General features: G+C 39.3%; 1 protein-coding gene across 19 annotated transcripts in view; it reads left to right on the top strand.

The window, feature by feature from the left end:
- Window positions 1-24,964, top strand: part of SIPA1L1 (signal induced proliferation associated 1 like 1) — a 503,209-nt gene that overhangs the window by 300,821 nt on the left and 177,424 nt on the right. For all 19 annotated transcript variants that reach the window (XM_079911875.1, XM_079911870.1, XM_079911872.1 and 16 more), the window contains one exon: window positions 2,840-2,901. The gene's annotated coding sequence lies outside the window, so the exon portion shown is untranslated. The remainder of the gene's footprint in view (window positions 1-2,839; window positions 2,902-24,964) is intronic.

Below are 24,964 nucleotides of genomic sequence, written 5' to 3'. Positions count from 1 at the left end.
ATTATTCAGCAGATTATGTTAAAATGTAGGGGCTTATTTCCACCAGTCTCTTCATGCACCATCTGTTACTTCCCTCTCTCCCTCTGTATTGCATTCTCTTCCTGCCTGTGTGTTCTATTTAATCATAGCTCATTCTCCGAAGTCCTACCTGCTACTCAGCACAGAGGTTTAGTTGTAATGTAGACGTCACACTAAGCAAAGGGGCGGGGGTGTTGTTTCTGGACCGCGCTTAGCAGGGTACAGAGCTGCAGCTACTGCATCGAGTGTCTGATGTCCGGGGCTAGTGAGCTTTGAGAAATCATTCACTTATCTTACTGGCCCATATTCTTTATTTATAAAAATTGAAAATATATCACTTTTTTATTCAAGTGTTACACATATAGAGACAAATGTGTCATAAAGGAGCACTTTGATGAATTTTCCTAATTGAGTATAACCGGAAAACCACCATTCAAACCAGGGAACCCAGTATTACTAGCCTGCCAGAATTCTTCCTTCCCCCCAGGCTTTACTGCCCCCTCTAAAAGATAACTACTATCCTGATTTACATCGTTTTACCTCCTTTTGAACTTTATAAAATAAAATCATATGGTACATTCTGTCATGTGTCTGGCTTCTTTGTCTCGACACTAAGTTTGTGAGATTCATCTGTGTTGTTGAATCATTTATGGTTCATTTATGTTCATGACTGTGTAGTATGCAAACTGCCTGTTTTTGTAAATAAAGTTTTATTGGAGCACAGCCACACCCATTCATTTACATATTGTCTGTGGTTAGTTTTGCACTCCAGTGGCAGAGTTGAGTAGTTGTAACAGGGCACAGAGACCGTTTGGCCTGCAAACCCTAAAATATTTACTGTCTGGTCCTTTGCAGAAAAAATTGATTGACCTCCTGCTGTGTAGTATTCATTATATGAATATTCCACAGTTTATTTGTTACTGAGTCTTGGCTATTGCAATTAATGCTTCGTTAAATATATGTGTCTTTAGGACCTGTGTATATGCATTCCTAGAAGGTATTTCCCCAGGAGTGGAATTGCTAGGCCACAGTTTATGTTCTGCTTTATTAGATATTGCCGAGCAGTTTTCCAGTTCACACTCCCACAGCAGCACATGAGAGTTGAATTGCTCCACATCCTAAGACCTGGTATTGTCAGATATTTGCATATGAGCCATTTGGATGAGCATGTAATTTGATCTCATTTGTGGTTTGTAATTTGTATTTCCATGGTAATGAATGACGTTGAGCACCTTTTCATGTGCTTGTTGGCCATTTTTCATATCCTGTTTGGGTGACCTGTCTTTTTCTTGTTTTGTCGGAGTTTGTTATATTCTAATGAGTCCTTTGCTGGATTTATATATTGCAAATATATCTTCTTTTCTGAGACTTGCACTTCTATTTTAATAGTGCTTTTGTTTTTTTTTATTTTTATGAACATGAAGGGGATCAGAATATGCCACCCCAAAATATGCCACTTTGGCATGAAAATTATTTTGGACTGAAGGAAGTCTAAAAACATCAGACACAGGAAGAGCTTTTTGCCCTCCCCCTTTCTTCCAGAAAGCTGGGCATAAATTTCCATTTGTAAATTTCCATTTGTAAAGCAGGGCATAAATTTGGGGTGTAAGCAGGGCACCCCATCTGCCATACCAGGAAGAAGAGAATGACACTTGAGTCTGTGTAACAAATCTTACTCAATAATTCTTATCTCCCATACATTTCCTAGTCACCTTCCCACAATTTCTCATCCTTAGGAGCCTAACCCCCTTTTTTCCTTTGTTTAGTCACTTCTCCACTATTTATTGCCCTTTTGTTAGAATGGCGTATGAGCCCCTGGATCTAACTGCCACTTTAGGTTCTCATTGTTCCATGGCATCTCCATGCATGTAAAAACATTAACATCAATAAAGAAACATATGCCTCTTCTCTTATTAATTTGTCTTCGTCAGTTGAATTTGCAAGTCCCCAGGAATTGAATACAAGAGGGTAGAGGAAAAGTTTTTTCTTCTTCTGAAGACCATAACTAATGCCAACAACGTGGCTGAATCTTACATACACTGAGGAAAGTGAAGTTAGACATGATATTCGTAGATTGATGGCCGGTTACTATCCTCAGCCTTGCCAAGGCACACCATCCCCAGGAAACACCAAGCAGCCATGGTTAGAGTTTTATGTTTTTAAACTCCTTCTGAATTAAGAGTGTGACTTGCCATATTGTTATTTGTCCTGAGGTCTGGATAGGGACAGACCTTTCTCTTTTGAATATTAAAAGACATTCCAGTGTCTTAGAGTCCCCAGTTCTTTGGCTGTGTTTCTTTAGCATTTCAAGGTATGCTGAATATTCAAAGGTTTTATTAAAATGCAGAGTCAAATATTTGAATCAGATACGTGCATTTTTTTCTGGGGACTGTTTCCTCAGATCTCTGAGTTTAGGAATTTAGAAATTGAAGCTGATTTATCTAGCTTTAAGTTGCGTTGAACTCAGTAGGTTGGATGTGTGTTGTAGAGGTTAGATGACATGGGTTTTGAGGTCCGTTTAATAATTGCTTTTGTTTCCGTTTTATAAATAGCAGTCCAGGGCAATTTTCCTTGCTTAAAATGTATTTTCTTTGTTTGTTTGGTGGTGGTCAGATCTACAAAAGATGCAGATAATTATAACTTGAAGATAGAAGAATTTTTATACTGCAGATATTTTTCTCATTTTTAATTTAAGTTCAGCTGCTTACTTTAAAAAGACTGGTTTATTTCTTTCAGGGAAAAAAATAAGACTTGTCAAAGTTATGCAACTGTTTTTAATGAAATGTCTTCTGTACTTAACTATTTTTATTCTTTTTTTCAGGTTATACATTGTTAATGTGGTTGCTATTATCTGAATTTCTGTAGCTATGGCACAAGAATATAGTAAGTACTATACCATACTTCCTATGACCTACGTGCTTTATAAAGTGTTAATTTTCTGTCTTTAAATTTCTCATTGGAGCAGTGGAGGTGTAGGAACAAAGTTTTTAAAAATCTGCTTTTCTCGGGAGTTCCTGGCAGTCCAGTGGTTAGGACTCAGCATTTTCACTGCCGTGGACTTGTGTTCAATCCCTGGTTGGGAAACTAAGGTCCTGTAAGGAGCGCGGTGAAGCCAAAAAAAATCTGCTTTTCTCAAAGGAAGTAATTAATTTGATCATCTGAGTTTTGCATCTCTAGCTTTATATATGTACAAATACATCACGATTATGATTTATTTAATCTTCTGATAAACACAGAATGGCTCAGGCCTTTCCCTGTAAATGCTAGTGAGTAGACATTAGGATTGAATCCATGTTATGCATCTCATCTACCCCACCACCACAAGCCCCGCCCCCCCCCCCCCCCCCCCCCGCCATGTTACGGGGTTGAGGAGCTGACCACAGCTCCAGGGTGGGCCCTGGTGAGGGGCAGTCCCATCCCTGCTGTGTCCACGCATGATTAACTCATCGGGGAGGAGGCATCAGCCAGTGGTGGGCATTCACTGGCCAGCGGCCTGGCTTCAAGAATGGTTCTCTAATCCTGCTCTAGCCAAGGAGACTCCAAAGTAAGTTTGCCGGGAGCTTCTGGCAGAAGTCTTCTCATACTTCAAACAGAGCTACCGGAAGAGCCTGCCTCTGCCTCTCTTCTTCTGGATGTTGTTTTGCGCTGGTGTGAGGTCTGGTGTGGCTCCAGGCCAAGCAGGAAGTCACACAGAGTGGAGGACAGAGGAACCAGCCTTGAAGGCAGTTTCTCCTCCGGAAGTCCAAGCATGTGAGCCAGTAACATTTCCTTTCTGTTTAAGCCATTTTGAGTTGGGAGCCAAAAGACCGTAGGTGATTCACTTCATCTCCATTTGTTTTTAGTACTCCATTCGTTTCTCCCTGGGGAATGTGGGAGCAGTTGCAAAGGGAGGCAAACTCATACTGTTAAACTAACCTGACAGGATGTGTTGCTGTGGAGGGCACCCTCTTCATTCTGAACAATTCACAGGCAGTGATTTCATATTCAAAGACATGAGAATGAAATACATTGCTTTCGGATTCTGTCTTTCCTTTCCCTGGAGGTTTTGCCTTTTAATCAACCCACTTGGGCTGTGAACGCTGAAAAGGGTCTTAGACTGCTGACCTGAAAACCATCCCCTTCTATAGGTATATATTTAACAGTGTGGAGCTGTCCCTTGTGTTTTCTTAGAACAGTCTATACCAGACTTCTAATTCCTTGTTTGCTTTTGTTCTTCAAAAATTACTGTGAGTACTCAAATACAGAAACTGCATAAGGGATGATATAACAGATATTTATTATGTGTCCTGCTACAACACTCTAGACAAATAGAATGTTTACCAATCCTATGGAACAGTTAAAAACCTACGGCCATCCTCCCTCATAATAGTATCCTTTCTCTGCCTCTGAGGAACCTCTTTCCTGGTTTTGATCTCTGTTCTTCTCATGCATTTGTTTGTGCTTTTACCACGTATGAGTAGGATGGTTTTTGTATGCTTTTTCACTTCAGGTAAACGTAGATACTGTGCGTGTATTTGTTGTTTAAGATCACAAAGAATTTGAGAAGAAATTCAGGATCACAGAAGGAAGCTATGAATGTGTTCTCAGATACTTGTCCGAAGATCTGTCACTAGGCATCTTGGTGATCCGTAATGAAATGGGTTAGATTTTCAGTGGCTGATGAGTTTCATCAACACGCTTATCTTCTGGAGTCTGGTGCTTGGTCTGCTGCTGAGTTCACACCCGCGCCTGCACTCCTGTGAAGGTTTGGCATGTACAGGACCTACTGTGTCATCAGTGAGCTTTTCAGAGTGTGTTGGTTACTTTTTCATATAAATAGCTCCATTCATCGTGTGGTCATAATGCATGCTTTTGGCAAACTTGGGTAAAACTGCATTCTTCTGCACTCTGACAGTTAGCCATCATACTGACAGAGTTGCCTCATGTACTTCCTAAATTTGTTTCCGCCTTGTGGCAGCAGTAATAGAGGAGGCATCCACTCCTATCAACAGATTATGAAGCACGGTACTTTGAATTGTAGTATCTCATTATTTCCTTTTGTGCCCCAGCCTGAGTCTTGGAGACGATTTTGTAGCATCCTTGTCTGAAACATTTCTTAGGTCGTTTAACTTCTGCATTCAAAACACCCATTCTTTGCCGTTTGAGGAGTCGTCTCCCCCGGTTCTTGTTTGGAATGTTGCCTCCACAGACTGAATAGTCATTTCCACTCAGAGATCATTAATCCTCTCAATTTGGGAGCGTAATTACAGATAAAATGTCAGAGAAAGATTTATGACAATCAGAAGAGGATTTCCTTTTTTTTTCAGGGTGTTATTTTTCGCTTAAATTTTTTTTAATTTTGTTTATTTTTGGCTGTGTTGGGTCTTCGTTGCTGCACGCGGGCTTTCTCTAGTTGCGGTGAGTGGGGGCTACTCTTCGTTGCGGTGCACGGGTTTCTTATTGCGGTGGCTTCTCTTGCTGCGGAGCACGGGGCTCTAGGCACATGGGCTTCAGTAGTTGTGGCGCATCGGCTTAGTTGCTCTGCAGCATGTGGGATCTTCCTGGACCAGGGCTCGAACCCGTGTCCCGTGCCTTGGCAGGTGGATTCTTAACCACTGCGCCACCAGGGAAGTCCCATCGCTTAAATGTTTAACGTGAAAAAAACAGTAAACCCAAAAGGTTTTTTTCCCCTTAATTCATATAGATTGTATCCACACTACAGACTCAATAACATCTTTTGTAGAAATCCAGTTTTAGGTTTTGGTGCTTTGTGCATGCATTTTTCTGTTGTTAAAAAAATGAATCCTTCTTTTAATTTTATTTAAATGTAACTGTCTTTAGCTTTTTTCCTTCATTGTGGGCCCAGGATCATAAATTCAAATGTTGCCAATGCTAGAAGATTATAACCATCAAATGGAAACACCCAATCAATGAGGCCCCTATGAAAAGAGCTAGTAAATCTTTTGCATTGGGAGATGACCAGACTGCAAATGGAATGCCATTTGTACAGCAGGCCAAATATAGACAAGAAATGCAAGATATTTAAGCTATAATCCTGTAATGAATTTTATTTCCATATTCTTGTTTCAAAAACTTTAGTGTTGTTTTTTAAGGGAAAAAGACTACTGACGTTTTTCTTTGAAAGATCAATTCAGTGAACTGATATTTTTATTTCTTGTGGAAGGATGTCTTCTCATTTATTTCCTGTGTAAAGGGATCTGTAGACTTGGCTTATTTTTATGCCTCAAAATGAAATGGTGCCCTTTGGGGGATGCTCCACTGGGCTGAGGGAACTTCTAGACAGTGACCCAGATCTGTAATTACGTCTTGCTTTCCGCACCCTTGTTGACTTGAAATCACTAGCCATAGACCATTTAGTCTGGGGAAGCAATACATGAATCATCTAAATTGGTGCAAATTATCCAGAATGCTACTAAATGTTTTCCACTCTTTATTCTGATTGAAGGAACTAGAAAGGGAGACTTGTTCTTTGAGTTTGAAGATGGGTATGTGCCCATTTGTGAAAGCAAATTTCTTCCCTAGATAGAGTGAAAAGCAGTGGAACATTTGACATTTGTAAGCAATTTGGGTTTTGCGGGTCTGTTTTAGAACATTCCTCCGCGCTTTCTAGCCTTTCCTTTGTGAAGGGGTAGTAGTGGTTGCCTGTCTTCAGCTCCAGTTTGGTCTCCCCCAGGGGCTGTCTTGCTGCCGAGAGTCTCAGCTTAACTGCTGCAGCGTGGTTGACGCAGGAGGGAATCCTGGAAGTTTATATTGTGTGCGTTTTGCATCTTCTAACTTGAACCACTCATCAGTGTCTCTCATATTTAGGACGGAATTTGATATCCTTTTCTTCTCTGACTTATTGACACCTGTCAGTTACCTGGCAATGAAGTGGGTGAAAGTCTTTTTTTGGTCTTCACTGAATCATAAGTTCGCTTTGTTCCAATTTATTTTAGTACAAAACATTAAAATAATCATATTCATTCTAAAGTGGAGGACATTTGTAAGTCATTTGGGGATAAAGATAAAATGAAGACTTTTCTTAGCTAGAAAGTAAGCCTTTTAATGAGGTTTTTTGTTTTTTGTTTTCCTATGGGTTTTCTCTGATGGTGCCTTAGGGATCTTGCCCAGCACTTAACATCTTATTGTTTCTGCTCTAAAGAGAAAAAGACAAGCAGACTTAGCCAGTCAGTAGCCAAAAGACCAGATTTTCAACTTGTCATGTGAGTTGACTTTTTAATACGTGGATAAATCTTTGTTTTCACATTGAAATATCTGTGAGTGGGCCTCTCAGAGGAATGCATCTTTTGACAGGAAGTAGAAGAAAGCCATAGCTCGCTGTGTAATTTTGTGTTTTGCAGGCGTGACTACTGTTTTGCGTCTGTGGGTGTATGTGCACGAGCACGTGAGTTGGGTTGTCTTTGCTGGTCTGGGTCATTGCTATTTGTTATACACTGTCATGTTCATTTTGGAAAATCAGGTGTTCAAATTATAAAATTATGGTTAGCACATCTGCTGAATTAAGTTGAAAGATTTTAGAATGAGTTTCTAAGAAACTGATTGATAAAGTATTTCCTGTCAGTGAACATCCTTGATAAAATTCCTTATTACACGGTTAGTTAAGCTCTTTTCCCTGATATAAATCTTAGAGACCTTCATATTAGCAATTTAGGCTGTGTTTAAAAAGGGTGCCTGTTTACGAAGCACTTTGGTCCTGTTTGTCGTAAGGCCTTGTTTAATACCTCTCACTTAATCTCTTTTTGCAATTAGGAGCCAAGAGACCATGCTTCAGTACCAAATACAAATCACGAAAACTTATGGCCCTCAGTTTGCATATTGTGTAAATAATTGGGTCATTAGCCAACACCTCAACAGACTGGGCGTGAAAAGTTTAAGTCTAGTGGGAATTTAGCATCACTTTATGGCTTCTAGATTACATTGTGTGAATTATTTCTTCCATGGCAGTCAGTATCTCTCGTCAGTGGGTGCAGTGACAGGCCAGGTCAAGAATTCCAAAGTTCTTAAGGAGTGTAGCAATAGCTGGAGTTTTATGCTTGATGATGTCTTATCCCCTCAGTAGCAGATGCCTTCTAACTTTGTGGAAATGAAATCTCAATTTTCTAAATGAATGCTAATCCCTGGCGAAAGCTTCCCACCCTCTTTGTTTTTTGTTATTTTTCTTAAATTTTCTTCTCAAATCAATTAAATAGAATTAGTCTGATCTGTACCAGTAGGTACCCGCTCTGTACTCTGGAAAACTGCTAAACAGTGTGTGAAGACAGACCAGCTGTCTCTACTTCTGTCTGAATATTTGGCCCCATCTTGAAAATTTGATGGTATTCCCATTTTATTACTGCATGGTGGCCTCATTTATAAAAATAATAAATTTATTTTATTTATGTATTTTTGGCTGCATTGGGTCTTCGTTGCTGTGCGTGGGCTTTCTCTAGTTGCGGCGAGTGGGGGCTACTCTTCGTTGCAGTGCGCGGGCTTCTCATTGCTGTGGCTTCTCTTGTTGCGGAGCATGGGTGCTAGGCGCATGGGCTTCAGTACCCGTGGTGCACAGCCTCAGTAGTTGTGGTGCACGGGCTTAGTTGCTCCGCGGCATGTGGGATCTTCCCAGACCAGGGCTCGAACCTGTGTCCCCTGCCTTGGCAGGCAGATTCTTAACCACTGTGCCACCAGGGAAGCCCAGTGTCCTCATTTTAAAGATGGAGACATCAGTGGACATCTATTCACTCTGCAAATGCGTGGAGCTTGTTGGTTATAAAGATCCAAGCCAAGGCCCAGCATTCATTGTGGCTAAAATTCTGTTCTTTTATTGTATTTTGCTAATCATTTGGAGTAATATCCATTTGGTTGTATTTGTTTGAAGTATCCAGAAAACCTCCGGAAAACACTCCGTTCCTCCCAAATTTAAAAAATAACTTTTCCAAAAACAATACATACCTACGAAAATGTGGAAAGTACAGCCAAACATAAAATGAAGATGAAAATGAAAAGCATCTGTGATTTTACCACCCAGAAGTAGCTGTGGTTAACATGAGCTAATAATGTGTTCTCACAGAACACAGAGCGCACCATTAAAAGGGTGGTGCAGGGGGACCCACACCAGTTATTAAGGAAGGACTAACCTGGGTGGTGGCACCCAGAAATTCTTAAATACCTGTATATGGAATGTGTTAAACATAATATCATCTGAACTTCAAGTATTTATATCAAGAGGTTGTTGACATTTCATCATAGGATAAAGAGGGAGCCTTTTTAAAGGGAAGCTGGGCTCTGGCCTATTCTGGTTAGCTTTTGTTTTTAACCATTTTAGGGAGAGATTTTTGGTGTAGGGTATATTTCTCTATGTAGACCCGTGGTTTTGTTTTGTTTGTTTTTAAGTGAGGGAGTCTTATAAAGTAAGCCATTATATAGGAAGAGGAATACTATATCTTTAAAAGAAATGTCTCCGTTCCCCTGATAGAAAGATAGGAGAAAAAAGGCAAGTGACCGAAGGCTGCATTTGGTAATTCTCCAAGGGTAGTTGAATTCAGGGTCCCTCCTGGACTTGTTTTTGATATGGTGTATCTGTCCCCTGCCTCATTCTGTCTGATGTACCCTTCCTCTCTGCTCCCTCCCCTGTCCCGTAACTTAAACAATGCAACATTGCAAAGCACAGGGAACCCTGCTCTGACTCACATCTCCATTATCCCACTTCATGCTTCAGTTTACAGTAAGTCCGGTTATTGTCTGGTTTTCAAATCATCACACCACAAGGAAGCAACAGACATCTCCCTGGATCTGAAACTATTTGCCCTTTGTGGTGTTTTGATTGTTTCTGAGGATTTGTTTGCTGGCTTCTTTCTCTGAGGCTCAAAATAACTTGGTATGTATGCCACAGCCCTCTTAGCTTCCAGAGGGCTTCTTTTAAGTGTCTGTCCATAACAGAAACATTCTCTGTGAGCAGGGATGCACTTCAACCAGTTGGCCAGTAATCAGCCCCAGAGTTTATTGTCCTGAAGCCTTTGTGGTGTAAACAGAGCAAATGATGAGAGCTTTGTCCTTTGTCCTCTCTTCCAAGGAAAGAGTGTAAAAGTTGTTTTAAATGAAGTCTGAATTTTGTGTTATCACTCAGTTTTGGCCCTGTGTCCATTTAGATTTTAGCCTGGGATTCTTTGGCAAACTGCACCCCTGGAAGAAAATGAGGGTTTCTAAAAGAATTGTTGTTTCAGCAGCTGTTAATGTTAGTAAGAACACAGCACTGTCTTTGAAGATTCTTTAGACAGCAACAGCATGCGGGATTCCACTTTTGCGACGTTATTCTCTTCCACTGAGAGACTGATTTGAATTATATTAGTCAAATAGCGTCCAGTTTTAAATTATTTTATAATTTTGTATTGTTGGAGAACACTCAAACTTTGATTCCTGGGTGTTATAGTGTGTTTTTAGTTTTAGGCATCAAATTAAGATCTTTGCATTTAAATGGTTGAAGAAAGCAAATTTTAATTTGTTTTCAAAATATTATCATTAATAAATAGTGATCCTATCTTTTCTGCCTGTTTTACTTATGAGTGGCTTCATGGGACTTTTAGACTTTCCATGATCGTGTTTAACATTCTGAACTGTGGTCTTTGTATTCACAGTGCTGGGGGTGTGTATCAGTTGATTTTCTTGCATAGCACTCATTAGATTTACTTCAGATTTATTTCAAATTTATTTATTTTATTCTCAGACCCAATGCTAAAGTTATAAATAAAGAAACCTCCCTATTTTTTAATTTGCTACTTTGACTCTTAACACGTTATAACACTGTCTCTTTATCAGTGGGTTCCTGATTCTGTTAAGTTCACTACTCCTTCACAAAGATAGCTTGATAGGGTTTTGTTTGTTTGTTTGTTTCAGATAAGATTCCAATGTAATCTCTTCTCCAAAAGGATTTGGATAAGTCATTTACAGTTGGTCTCCCAATCCTCATTCTCATTCCTTCAAAATGGGTTATCTTTTTACCTCTCCTTCCCCATTTCCTTCCTTTTTTTTTTTTTTTGATATGAAAGACATGGGGGGGCAGCTGGTAGGAAGAGGGGGGAGGAGTTTGACTTTGTTCTAAGTGGAGGATGGGAATAAAGTCAAGTTCAGGTAAAGAATGAAGGGGTCAACCTGATGTGGGAAGAAAATTAGAGAGAAAAGAGTTCAGGTGAGGAATTTGTAGTCTTAAAAAGTAACCCACCACAGAGGAATTGCTAACTCTGCCATTGCTTCTTTTTTGACCTGAAATAACACCAGGTAGCTACCATTTTCTAAGCAAGGTCTGAGGGCATCTTTAAGCAGTAGCTAATTTGTCCATGTTTTGTTTTGCTTTTCATAGTAGATGCTCAGTTAATAGAAAGCTTGATTGACTTGCTGACGTGTTAACTGCAGGGAAAAAAATAGGCTCACTCTTTTTTCTTCAAAACAGCCATTCTAATTTCTGACCAGATGGATTCCTCCTTCATTAATTCTGTGAGGAGGCTGTGACATCAGTTGAATACCCTTTTTTTAAAATCAAATCTTCTTCCCTAATGTTATATAGTAGGATCTCTTTTTCTCTAGGGGAGTGAGAAATGTGAGAAGTTACTTTCTCTTCATGTTTCAAAGTAAAAGGCTGTACTGTTGCCTAGTTCCCAGAGAGGTGATTTCCAACCATTCCTACACTCAGTCTTTGGGGTACATTAGTCCTCCATAAATTGGTGGGATTAAAATTATGTTCTGAAATTTTGCCATATTCTTTGAGATTTTTGGAGTCCCCTAGTGGTTGTCTGAAACCACAGTTGGGAATCACTGCGTGAGGGATAATCCTTTCACCTGTTAGGTAGGGATATCGTCCTTGGCAGGGAAGTCATCTGGCAGAATGGGATCTGGACTTGAGCGTTTCTTTTCTGCCTTCTCTTGTTGCTACTTCAGATCTCTCTGTCTTCATTACTAGGGCTCTAAATTTCATTGTCAAGTTCATTTTCTTCCAAATGTTATAAAATAGAGCCAGGGTCATGATGCTTTTTGGAGTTTTTGTCTGTTTTTGATATTTCTGGATACAAAAGGACAAAGTAGGCCCCTTCCTTTACGTTTCAGTGCTTGAAGAACAATCAAAAAATAAAGAAAAAAAAAAGTCTGGTTTCTTAGTAAGTAGTTACTGTCTTTCTTTTCCAGACACCCCTTTTTTTGGTCGTGTTTATTGCATGTAGCTCACCACTAACTGCGGTCATGGGATGTTGCTTTCAAATTGGGTATGCAAGATAGTTTTTTAGTTACTGTTTTTCAGCACAAGAGAAGATGCAGTTATTTTGATTTTGTGAGTATTTTCCCTCTGAGGGCAGAGGGCCACATGCTCTTTGGTGCTGGGATACTTCCTACAGTTCTGAGTGGACTTGGCCTATTTTTCCAAATGAGATAATGAATACAAAAATGCTCTCTAGTAAACTGTAAAGTGTCATAAATGGGCGAGGACGTTGTTGTTACAGTTATTCTCTGCTTGAGTGGCCGGCTATAAATATTCTCTGTTCAGTTCTTGACCTCCATCTGAGAACCGGCTGCTTTTGACATTCCTGTTTCCAGGGAATAGCTATTTCTTGATTAGGCCGGCTTTTACCTACTTGGACCTTTTGCAGAAGAAAAAGCTTCACACATTGAACAAATGTAGTTTATATTACATTCAAGCTAGTGGTTGGTATTTCATAATATTTACAAAGAGAGGAGTCACTGCCCTTTATATATGGCAATAAGTTTCTATTGGCAATGACCATGAAGTTCCCGGCCCCATGAAAAATAACTGGCTCTTGGAATTACTCTTTCAGGTCTCCATCTCACTTCCTGTTCAGCGAGAGGACGCTTTCTCTGACAGATGGACTTGTAGTTTTTGTTGAGCTTTTCATACAGAATACAGCTTGTGTGTGTGTGTGTGTGTGTGTGTGTGTGTGTGTGTGTGTGTGTGTGTGATTTAACTCTTCACCCTCAGGCTTTTCAATTTGTGTACACTGATGTTCTTGTAGAGAGCTATATGACCTGGACTACAGAAAGAGAACTTGCGAGGAGAATTAAAGGTGGAGAGAGACATTTCCTTCCCCTGTCTTCCAGAGTAGCTGGAAAGCGGAACTGTTGTGAAGTCCCCAACCCCCTGTGGGTGAAGAGATGCTGCTTCTGCCGCAGATATCATCTGAGCTGGTGCCTCATCCCTGGGGCGATGCCAGGTGGCATTTGGAAGCTGGCCTAAAACTGCTTCTTCACTGGCAGCGGCTCCTCATGAGAAATGCTTTCCTGCATCTCATAGTAAACCAGTGCTGACTCTAATGGTGAACTCTAAAAAGACCGCATCATGGAGATTTGACATTCCTTGTAGCTGGCCAGTAGTTTACCTTCACAAGCCTCTTGGAATTGTTTCTAAACACCAATTGCTCACTGCCAGCGGCTTGCTCCACTGAGGGGAAGAGATGAGCTGATTATTGCATGTACTCTAAGACCGCTTGATCGGAGGCACATTTCTCAGCTCACCCTGTCTGTTCTTTCCTTTCCAATGTATATGGAACTTAAATTCTGTGAAAGACTGTAATAACGTTGATTCCTAGAATTTGCTTTCCAGAATTTTGGATGTTTGTAAAGTACAGTGTTAGCTAGGGAAGACAAAAAAGTTGTGTCAGTTATCTTGGAAGTATTGTTGAATAAGAAAAAGAAGGATATACTAGCAGTGGAAACACTTGATTTGCCCCGAGGAAAACATTTTAGCTCTTGTTAGGTTAGAATTCTCCTCCTTCAAAAGAGAGATGATATTAAACTTATCAGTTATTTAGACATTTTAAATTGTTTGAAATTAGGGTAAAATCATGTAGTGTTCAAAAAGGGGACTCAGTGTACAGAGAAAAGGAAGTCTAAGTTGTAGCTTCTACAGAAGCCAGAACTTGTTCATGTTACGTGTAATTTTTTATCTCCACCTCTAGTGAGAATAATTCATACTCCATATGAGGTCAATTAGCTTCTTTTTTTTTTTTTTTTTTTTTTTTGCGGTACGCGGGCCTCTCACGGTTGTGGCCTCTCCCGTTGTGGACCACAGGCTCCGGACGCGCAGGCTTAGCAGCCCTGGCTCACGGGCCTAGCCGCTCCGCGGCATGTGGGATCTTCCCGGACCGGGGCACGAACCCATGTCCCCTGCATCGACAGGCGGACTCTCAACCACTGCGCCACCAGGGAAGCCCAGAGAGATTTATATTCTTAATGATGTCTCTTGATAAGGATAAGATTTAATTTTAAGTCCAATTTATAATTTTTCATGGTTAGTGCTTAACTATGTGTTATCCAAGAAATCCTTGCCTATCTAATATTGGGAAGATGTTTTTCTATATTTACTTGAAGATGCTTTAGGGTTTTATCTTTTACATTTAGATTGATAACCTATCTTTAATTTTTTGTGTATGAAATAAGGTAATTGTCGAGGTGGTTTTTTTCCCCCCATCTGTATATCCATCCATTACCGTTTGTTTGCTTAAAAAGATTTTTTTCTGCTTGAACTGAGTTGGTGTCTTGGTTGAAAATCAACTGACCATACATGTGTAAGTCTGTTCCTGGACTGTTTTCTACTTCTCTTTGTTTTCTGTCTCATTTCCCAAGGAGTTACTCTTTTCTTCATTTTGGTTCTCCTGCTTCCATGAAAATAGCTTCTTCTCTTTTACTGTTTTTTCTTCTCATTCATTTATTTTTATATCGAACATTTAATGAGCAGGTACTTTGTGACTGTGCTGGTATCTGGGACTGTACAGGTTGATGAGAGCTGATCTCTGCCCCAAAAGAACTCAGTGTAAAGTGTGGAAAGTGCTTTGAAAGAATGGGATCCTTGGATTCCCTGGGAAGGATGGAAAGAGCTGATCTCTGCCCCCAAATAACTCACTGTAAAGTGTGGAAAGTGCTTTGAAAGAATGGGATCCTTGGATTCCCTGAAAAGGATGGACATCTCACCTGGTCTGGTGGTCAGAGAGAAGACCTGCTGGGGGAGATGACGGTGCTGCCTCCTGTTCCCCTTCATGGGCAAAGGCCCAGGATTAGGGATTGGTTCTCTTTTATTCCTCCTCTGCATGTGCTCACACCTGTTCTCAGTTGTTTCTGTGTCATCTCTCTGGGCACAATTTCCAAATCCAGCCAGAGGAATAGTTGTCAGAATTATACTGCGGTGCTTATTGCTTTGTTCCTTATGTGGTTTTATGTAAAGAGCTCCCCTAATAGCTCGTTAGCACTGGACAGTAGTAATTTGTCTTAATCTTTAGAGACTCTGTAGAATGTTATATGCATCAGAAACTTAAAGATATTTTTGCAAAAAGGAGCTCACTGAAAACTTTTTTGTGAGTTCATTTGTATCTTACATTTCATTACTGGATAGGTTTTTTAAAATTAACTTAATTATGAAAATACTTTAAGAGTATGTTACTTTTCCAGCATAATTCTTTTTATTGAAATATTCCTGCAGAGGTCTCCTTTCCCTCCAGCTGCTGGGCAGTAGGATGGCTCTCTGGCTTGTGACTCTGGGCACAGCAGACTCTTTCTTTGGAGAACACGTGTCCTTGAGCGCCCTGTCTTCAAGACTCCTACCTGGAGTTTTTCATTTCATTTTTTCACTTAAACGGTGTCTGCTTTTCTCTGTTTGTCAGAATGCCTCTCAGTAAAAAGCTCTGCGTATCCTTATAAAGCCATAATGACATCACAGAACACATTTTTTAGAAGGATTAATGTATTTTCAGATCATTAAATTCTAAAGCTATAAATAGCATCTTAATGCTAATGGAATAGATATGTGAAGCATCGTTTAGTGATTTCACTGGAATGAAGGTGAAGCAATTAAGTGCATTTAAAAATATGTAAATTAAAATATGTATTTCTTGCTTCAGGCAATTATATGCAACTTAGTATCCATTAAATGTGTCTGTATAGCTTTACTGTGGGTAAGCATAATGTCAGAAGTCTGTAAACCCAATTATGTTATGAAGTTTGCTATCAGCGTTTTTTTCATTGAATTTCTATCATTTACAAAATTTAAATTACTTTGAAAGATAAAGGAATGATCTTTTATTACCAATGGATTTTAAAATGTACATCCTTACAGAGAGGAATGTGGTGATTATAGAAGGTATTTATGTAGTAGATAAAATTATTGTATATGAGTATTTTTTACATACATAAAAATATGATGATATTTTTTGAGTGCCCTGAAAATGTAGTTATCAGCAGTCAATCAACAGGAGAATCAATGTTTTAAGGGTGATTTACATTAGGATGTTTAAATTTCTAATATTGTTAGTGAAAAATCAAACAAATTTGGTATTCAGTATAAAAGTAAAATGAAAAGGCATAATGATATAATAAGATATTGCTTAAGCTGTTTGATCAGAAACCTTTGACCCTTACTCTTCTGAGGTTTTTAGTATTGTTTTTATTTTTAAACTCAAGTCTGCCTTTTCTGTTTCGTTTTCTTTACATATGATTAAAAATGCTTCACGTTTATTAAACTTAGTAAGAGTTCAGAGTGATCCAGCATGTGAGTGTTTTTAAGTGCTAGAGAAGAATTTGGGAAGTCCTTTTGAAGAGTGACTGTGCCCCTACAAGAGGGCCCCTACAGAGGGACCCACAATGGGGGTGGTCCATTTATCGGTAGAGTAGGGTTTGCTAGGTAAAATTTATTCTCATCAATTGCTTCTCCCTGAAATTCTACCGTTTCAATTATCTTATCTTTTAGACAGAGTCTTTTTTTTTTTAATTTTTTAATGTATTTTTTTAAATGCCCAAGTCTTCTTGTTCTCTCTAGCCAGGATGCTTACCCTCATAGGGATGAAGATGTCCCACAGGGGAGCCAGGTAATTCTGCTATGGCCATTCCAAGCCCTAGACCTCTTTCGATTATTTCTCGTGTTTCATTCTCTTTCTCTGCCCACATTGGCCAGATAGAGTTAGATTTTACAAGGTCTGCTGCAAACATTTGATATTTTCAATCACAAGTTGGCCAATTGGGAGGCTTCTATTTAGTTACTTGAACTAGGTCACCAGACACATTGTATTAATCCCATAGTTTAAATGGGCCATCTGTTGAGTCACTCTGGTAATTGTTCCTTTTTTGAATACCAGTGTACCCAAGTTAAGTTGCAGCCAAGGGTGTTAGCAGTTTTTTCAGAGACTAATGCGCTGAACTGTGGGCCTCTCTCAAGTGAAACTTGCCTTTGGAGAGCTTTTATGGTCAACTTATTTCTTTCTGTGTTCCTTTTCCTCATTGTGACTTTTTGATTGTGGTAGTTGAGGGTCATGCTTCTTTGTTTTTTTTTTTTTTTTTTTTTTTTTGCGGTACACGGGCCTCTCACTGTTGTGGCCTCTCCCGTTGCGGAGCACAGGCTCCGGACGCGCAGCCTCAGCAGCCATGGCTCACGGGCCCAGCCGCTCGGCAGCTTGTGGGATCTTCCCGGACCGGGGCACGAACCCGTGTCCCTTGCATCAGCAGGAGGTCTCTCAATCACTGCGCAACCAGGGAAGCCCGAAGGTCATGCTTCTTAAAGATACTTAGAAAAGGAGGGAAGTGGGATTGGAAGTAGGGAAAAGAGGCCAAACATTTGTCAGTAGTAGTCGTGGGATTTCTTTGCAGTGAAGCTTTGGGAAAGAGAAGGGAAAGGATGGACAATAAACAAACCTATTCTGTATATTTGGGCTCGTCTGTGACTGTTGGGAAGGATCTGACATGGGGCCCTCAAAGCTGAGGCTTTAAGCAAACCATCAGTAGCTTAAATAAGTCACCCAAAGCATCTGAGATGTGCATTTTACTTTGTGTTTCTATAATAATTTTCTGGCAAGATCTGGAAAGTAAGAGTCAAAAACATGGAGTCTTAAGTCTGAAAGGCTGTGTAGATGGGGAACTGTACTGATGCAGACATCTTTATATTATCTGTGAAAAAGAGAAATGCCAACTCTGTTCTAGGACCCCTTCTCTTCTCTCCCGAGGTGATGTCATCTAGTTTTGGGACTTTAAATGCCACCTGTATGCCTCTGTGATTCCCAGTTCTGTGTCTCCAGCTCAGAGTTGGTTTCACACCTGTATTTCAAACTGTGAGTCTGATAGCTCCACATAGATGTCCAATAGACACCCTCAGCAGAGAACTCTTGATTTATATCTGGGGTGATCAAGTCATCCTACTTTCCCAGTACTTCCTTGGTTTCAACACTGAAAGTCCCACATTCTAGGAAACCTCTCAGTCCAGGACAAACCAGGATAGTTGGTCATCCTGTTTATAAACCTGCTTCTCGCCCGCTCTGAATTCCCCAGGAGAATCATCCAACCAGTTGCTCAAGCTAGACATTCAAGAGTTATCCTTGATTCATCTCTTTCTAGATCCATCAGCATGTCAAGTTTCTAAACCATATGTGATCCATCAGCATGCCTTGTTGTTTCTACCTCCAAAAGTACCCAACTCTGTCCATTTCTCTCCATCTCTGCTGATCCCACCTTAGAGCAAGCCATTTGCATCTTCTGCTGGGTCACGCACAAGACAAGCCCGTGGAGCCCTGCAGCTGCTTCACATTGCTTTTACTGAGGCCTCCGAGCTTCATTACAGTCTGAAGCTGTCTGTCTCTCTTAACCCTGTGTCATCTCCCTGCCCTCCAGCCACGCCTGCTCTCTTTACTTCGGACGTGCTAAGTTTGTTCAGGTTTTAGGGTCTTTCTACTTGCTCTTCCTTCTGCCTAGAACGTCCTTCCTTTGTGTAACCGGTTCCTTCTGGACATTTAGGTCTTCTTATCTCAAATCACTTCTTCACAGAGAGGCCTTCCTTGACTGACCAGTTGATGAGAGTATCCAATCAGCCATCTTAGCCATATTACTTTTTTTGTTTTTAAGTTTAATAATGTTTCTAAGATTCATTATTTAATGTTATTCATTATGTTATTTCTCGTTGCTTTAATTCATTTATTTTCACTGCTGCTTAATATTCTATCGTGTGAATATACAGTTTATCCATTATTTCCTCAATGCAGATTTAGGTGGGTTCCAGGTATTGCTGTTATAAACAATGTTACTATGAACATTTTTGTACCTGTTTCCTCTTATGTGTAGGATTGCCAGATAAAATGAATGAGACCAAATTAAATTTGAATTTCAGACTGTTTCTGGGGTTACTATTTACTTCCAAAGTTCAATTTAGATTTTGATACACTAATATACACAACAGCTTTTTTTTTTCTTTTCCAAAATCTTAGCTAGGAAGGAAAGTCCTTTCATCTTATTCTTCTTTAGGAGTATCTTTTTTTTTTTTTTTGGTCTTCTTTTTTTTTAACATCTTTATTGGAGTATAATTGCTTTACAATGTTGTGTTAGTTTCTGCTGTATAACAAAGTGAATCAGCTATACATATACATATATCCCCGTATCTCCTCCCTCTTGTTTCTCCCTCCCACCCTCCCTATCCCACCTCTCTAGGTGGTCACAAAGCACCGAGCTGATCTCCCTGTGCTATGCGGCTGCTTCCCACTAGCTATCTGTTTTACATTTGGTAGTGTACATATGTCCATTCCACTCTCTCACTTCGTCCCAGCTTACCCTTACCACTCCTCGTGTCCTCAAGTCCATTTTCTACGTCTTTGTCTTTATTCCTGTCCTGCCCTCAGGTTCTTCAGAACCATTTCTTTTTTTTTTTCGATTCCATATATATGTGTTAGCATACGGTATTTGTCTTTCTCTTTCTGACTTACTTCACTCTGTATGAAAGACTCTAGATCCATCCACCTCACTACAAATAACTCAATTTTGTTTCTTTTTATGGCTGAGTAATATTCCATTGTATATATGTGCCACATCTTCTTTATCCATTCATCTGTCAGTGGGCACTTAGGTTGCTTCCATGTCCTGTTAGCCATATCACTTTTTAATTTTATTTTTCCACAGGGCACTTTTCACTTCTGATCTTTACATTATTTATTGATATCCTTGTTCTTGCATTCCCCTACTAGAATGTAAGCTCTTTAAGAGTGAGGGTTTTTCTGCTCTGTTCACCATCCTAGCCCCAGGGTTTGGAACAGTTCACAGCGTAGGTGTTCAGGAAATATTAATTGAAGTAAAGAATAAATTTAAGCCATGTAATTAAAGCTCTGAGGGAAGGAAGATTGTGAAAGATTTTTAGCAAGCAAGGATCAGTCAGTGGAAATGAACATTATTGACATTGTTACTACCAAAAGTATAGTATCATTGATGTTTTCTTCATTTAATGAGTTGTCATCATTATTTTACATTGGTTAACATTTTTAAAGTACCTTTTCATGTTTATTTGTAAATGTATTTTACCGTACTCTGCATTTCTTATAAGTTCATAAGTTATTCAACAGTGAAATCTCTTCCTATAGCAGTTTTCAGCACTGTATCCCATGTGAAAGTAGAACCATTGCAAACATCAGCCTGTAGGTAGTACAGAGAGCCTGGGAGACTTCCCTACTTGCTTTGACCTAAGTTTTGGAACTGGGGTGATTATAAATCTTTGCATTTCACTGTTAAAGTTACTTCTAAACCAGAATCTCAGCCTTAGAACTGTGCCATCTGAGGCCAGAGAATTCTTTGTTATGGAGGTTGTGTGATTGTAGGATGTTTAGCAGTGTCCCTGGCCTCAACTCACTAGATGCAAGTAGCACTCTTAACCAAGTTGTGACCACCAGATACTGCCAAGTGTCCCCTTGGGGGGCAAAGTGGAAACCCTTTTTTCTAAACAATGATTATGGTTTCTTCTATATTCTTTACATTGGGAAATTACTAATGTGAAAAAGTCAAGTAGAAGGCTGGGGTTTTTTGGGGGTGGGGAGGAACGTATCAGCTTTTTTTAAAGCTATTATAAAGACTGTTCATCTTACATCATTACTAAGTTATAAGAATCTATTTTCAACTTGAATGCCTCTGTAATTCCATGTTAAGCTTTGTGTTGCAAACCCTAAAATATTCTGAGGGAATTTGTTCTTTCAGTGTTTCTGTGTTTTTCTCTTGCTCTCATCACCATGGAGCTAAACACTTTGAGAGACATGTTAGGTTAAAAACAGTAATGACAGAAGAGGAAAAAATGTTTCTCTTCTGCTTTTTTCTTTTTTTCTCTTCAGTTCTTCTTTACCCCTCAGTCAACCAAGTGGGATGTTCAATTTGAATGTTTTTAAATTGGGTATCAGGGGAGGAAAGGCATGCTTTTCAGAACATTTTCTTTTCCCCTGGAAAATGTCAACATAATTTGACCTGTGAATTGATATTCTAAGATAATGGCAAGTATACCAGAACTGGGTAGGGAGCAAGCCTTTTTCCTTGGCCTGCACCCATTTTATAGACTTATGTACTTAGACCTCCTCTACATCATACAGAAATTTTTTCTCATATAGAAAGCAAGTATCAAAATGTGTATGTACTAGTTTTTAGTGTAGAATTAATTGATTCTATGAATAAATACAATTCTTATCAGCTTTTTAAAAAATTTTAAATTTTATTTTATTAATCTTTTTATACAGCAGGTTCTTATTAGTCATCAGTTTTATACACATCAGTGTATACATGTCAATCCCAATCGCCCAGTTCATCACACCACCATCCCCACCCCACCACGGCTTTCCCCCCTTGGTGTCCATACATTTGCTCTCTACATCTGTGTCTCAACTTCTGCCTTGCAAACCAGTTCATCTGTACCATTTTTCTAGTTTCCACATATATGCGTTAATATATGATATTTGTTTTTCTCTTTCTGACTTACTTCACTCTGTATGACAGTCTCTAGATCCATCCATGTCTCAACAAATGACTCAATTTCGTTCCTCTTTATGGCTGAGTAATATTCCATTGTATATATGTACCACAACTTCTTTATCCATTCATCTGTCAATGGGCATTTAGGTTGCTTCTATGACCTGGCTATTGTAAATAGTGCTGCAGTGAACATTGGGGTACATGTGTCTTTTTGAATTATGGTTTTCTCTGAGTATATGCCCAGTAGTGGGATTGCTGGATCATATGGTAATTCTATTTTTAGTTTTTTAAGGAACCTCCATACTGTTCTCCACAGTAGCTGTATCAATTTACATTCCCACCAACAGCGCAAGAGGGTTAACTTTTCTCCACACCCTCTCCAGCATTTGTTGTTTGTAGATTTTCCGATGATGCCCATTCTAACTGGTATGAGGTGATAGATACATCATTGTGGTTTTGATTTGCATTTCTCTAATAATTAGTGATGTTGAGCATCTTTTCATGTGCTTCTTGGCCATCTGTATGTCTACTTTGGAAAAATGTCTATTTAGGTCTTCTGCCCATTTTTGGATTGGGTTGTTTGCTTCTTCAATATTGAGCTGCATGAGCTGTTTATATATTTTGGAGATTAATCCTTTGTCCGTTGATTTGTTTGCAAATATTTTCTCCCATTCTGAGGGTTGTCTTTTCGTTTGTTTATGGTTACCTTTCCTGTGCAAAAGCTTTGAAGTTTCATTAGGTCCCATTTGTTTATTTTTGTTTTTATTTCCATTACTCTAGGAGGTGGATCAAAAAAGATCTTGCTGTGATTTATGTCATAGAGTGTTCTTCCTATGTTTTCCTCTAAGAGTTTTATAGTGTCTGGTCTTACATTTAGGCCTCTAATCCATTTTGAGTTTATTTTTGTGTATGGTGTTAGGGAGTTATTCTAATTTCATTCTTTTACATGTAGCTGTCCAGTTTTCCCAGCACCACTTATTGAAGAGACTGTCTTTTTTCCTTTGTATATCCTTGCCTCCTTTGTCATAGATTAGTTGAACATAGATGCATGGGTTTATCGCTGGGATTTCTATCTTGTTCCATTGATCTATGTTTCTCTTATTCTGCCAGTACCATAATGTCTTGATTACTGTAGCTTTGTATTATAGTCTGAAGTGAGGGAGCCTGATTCCTCCAGCTCCGTTTTTTTCCCTCAAGACTGCTTTGGCTATTCGGGGTCTTTTGTGTCTCCATACAAATTTTAAGATTTTTTGTTCTAGTTCTGTAAAAAATGCCATTGGTAATTTGATAGGGATTACATTGAATCTGTAGATTGCTTTGGGTAGTATAGTCATTTTCACAATATTGATTCTTCCGATCCAAGAACATGGTATATTACTCCATCTGTTGGTATCATCTTTAATTTCTTTCATCAGTGTCTTATAGTTTTCTGCATACAGGTCTTTTGTCTCCCTAGGTAGGTTTATTCCTAGGTATTTGATTCTTTTTGTCACAATGGTAAATGGGAGTGTTTCCTTAATTTCTCTTTCAGATTTTTCATCGTTAGTGTATAGGAATGCAAGAGATTTCTGTGCATTAATATTGTATCCTGCAACTTTACCAAATTCATTGATTAGCTCTATTAGTTTTCTGGTGGCATCTTTAGGATTCTCTATGTATAGTATCACGTAATCTGCAAAAAGTGACAGTTTTGCTTCTTCTTTTCCAATTTGTATTCATTTTATTTCTTTTTCTTCTCTGATTGCCATGGCTATGACTTCCAAAACTATGTTGAATAATAGTGGTGAGAGTGGACATCGTTGTCTTGTTCCTGATCTTAGACGAAATGCTTTCAGTTTTTCACCATTGAGAATGATGTTTGCTGTGCGTTTGTCGTATATGGCCTTTATTATGTTGAGGTAGGTTCCCTCTATAACCACTTTCTTTTTTTTTTTTTTTTTTTTTTTTTGTGGTACGCGGGCCTCTCACTGTTGAGGCCTCTGCTGTTGCAGAGCACAGGCTCCAGACGCACAGGCTCAGTGGCCATGGCTCACGGGCCTAGCCGCTTCACAGCATGTGGGATCTTCCCGGACCAGGGCACAAACCCGTGTCCCCTGCATCAGCAGGCGGACTCTCAACCACTGCGCCACCAGGGAAGCCCTGTGCCCCCTTTCTTGAGAGTTTTTATCATAAATGGGTGTTGAATTTTGTCAAAAGCTTTTTCTGCATCTATTGAGATGATCATATGGTTTTTATTCTTCAGTTTGTTAATATGGTGTATCACATTGATTGATTTGCGTATATTGAAGAACGCTTGCATCCCTGGGATAAATCCCACTTGATCATGGTGCATGATCCTTTTAAAGTGTTGTTGGATTTTATTTGCTAGTATTTTGCTGAGGATTTTTGCATCTATATTCATCAGTGATATTGGTCTGTAGTTTTCTTTTTTTGTAGTATCTTTGTCTGGTTTTGGTATCAGGGTGATGGTGGCCTCATAGAATGAGTTTGGGAGTGTTCCTTCCTCTGCAATTTTTCGAAGAGTTTGAGAAGGATGGGTGTTAGCTCTTCTCTAAATGTTTGATAGAATTCATCTGTGAAGCCATCTGGTCCTGGACTTTTGTTTGTTGGAAGATTTTTAATCACAGTTTCAATTTCATTACTTGTGACTGGTCTGTTCATATTTTCTGTTTCTTCTTGGTTCAGTCTTGGAAGGTCATACCTTTCTAAGAATTTGTCCATTTCTTCCAGGTTGTCCATTTTACTGGCATAGAGTTGCTTGTAGTAGTCTCTTAGGATGCTTTGTATTTCTGCGGTGTCTGTTTTAAGTTCTCCTTTTTCATGTCTAATTTTATTGATGGGAGTCCTCTCCCTCTTTTTCTTGATGAGTCTGCCTAATGGTTGATCAATTTTGTTTATCTTCTCAAAGAACCAGCTTTTAGTTTTATTGATATTTGCTATTGTTTTCTTTGTTTTTATTTCCTTTATTTCTGCTCTGATCTTTATGATTTCTTTCCTTCTGCTAACCTTGGGTTTTGTTTGTTCTTCTTTCTCTAGTTCCTTTATGTGTAAGGTTCGATTGTTTACATGACATTTTTCTTTTTTCTTGAGGTAGGCTTGTATAGCTATAAACTTCCCTCTTAGAACTGCTTTTGCTGCATCCCATAGATTTTGGATTGTCGTGTTTTCATTGTCATTTGTGTCTAGGTATTTTTTGACTTCCTCTTTGCTTTCTTCAGTGATCTCTTGGTTG

The sequence above is a fragment of the Stenella coeruleoalba genome (genome assembly GCF_951394435.1).
Source record: "Stenella coeruleoalba genome assembly, chromosome: 2".
In the NCBI taxonomy this organism is placed as follows: Eukaryota; Metazoa; Chordata; class Mammalia; order Artiodactyla; family Delphinidae; genus Stenella; species Stenella coeruleoalba.
This window is presented reverse-complemented; position numbering and strand designations above follow the sequence as displayed.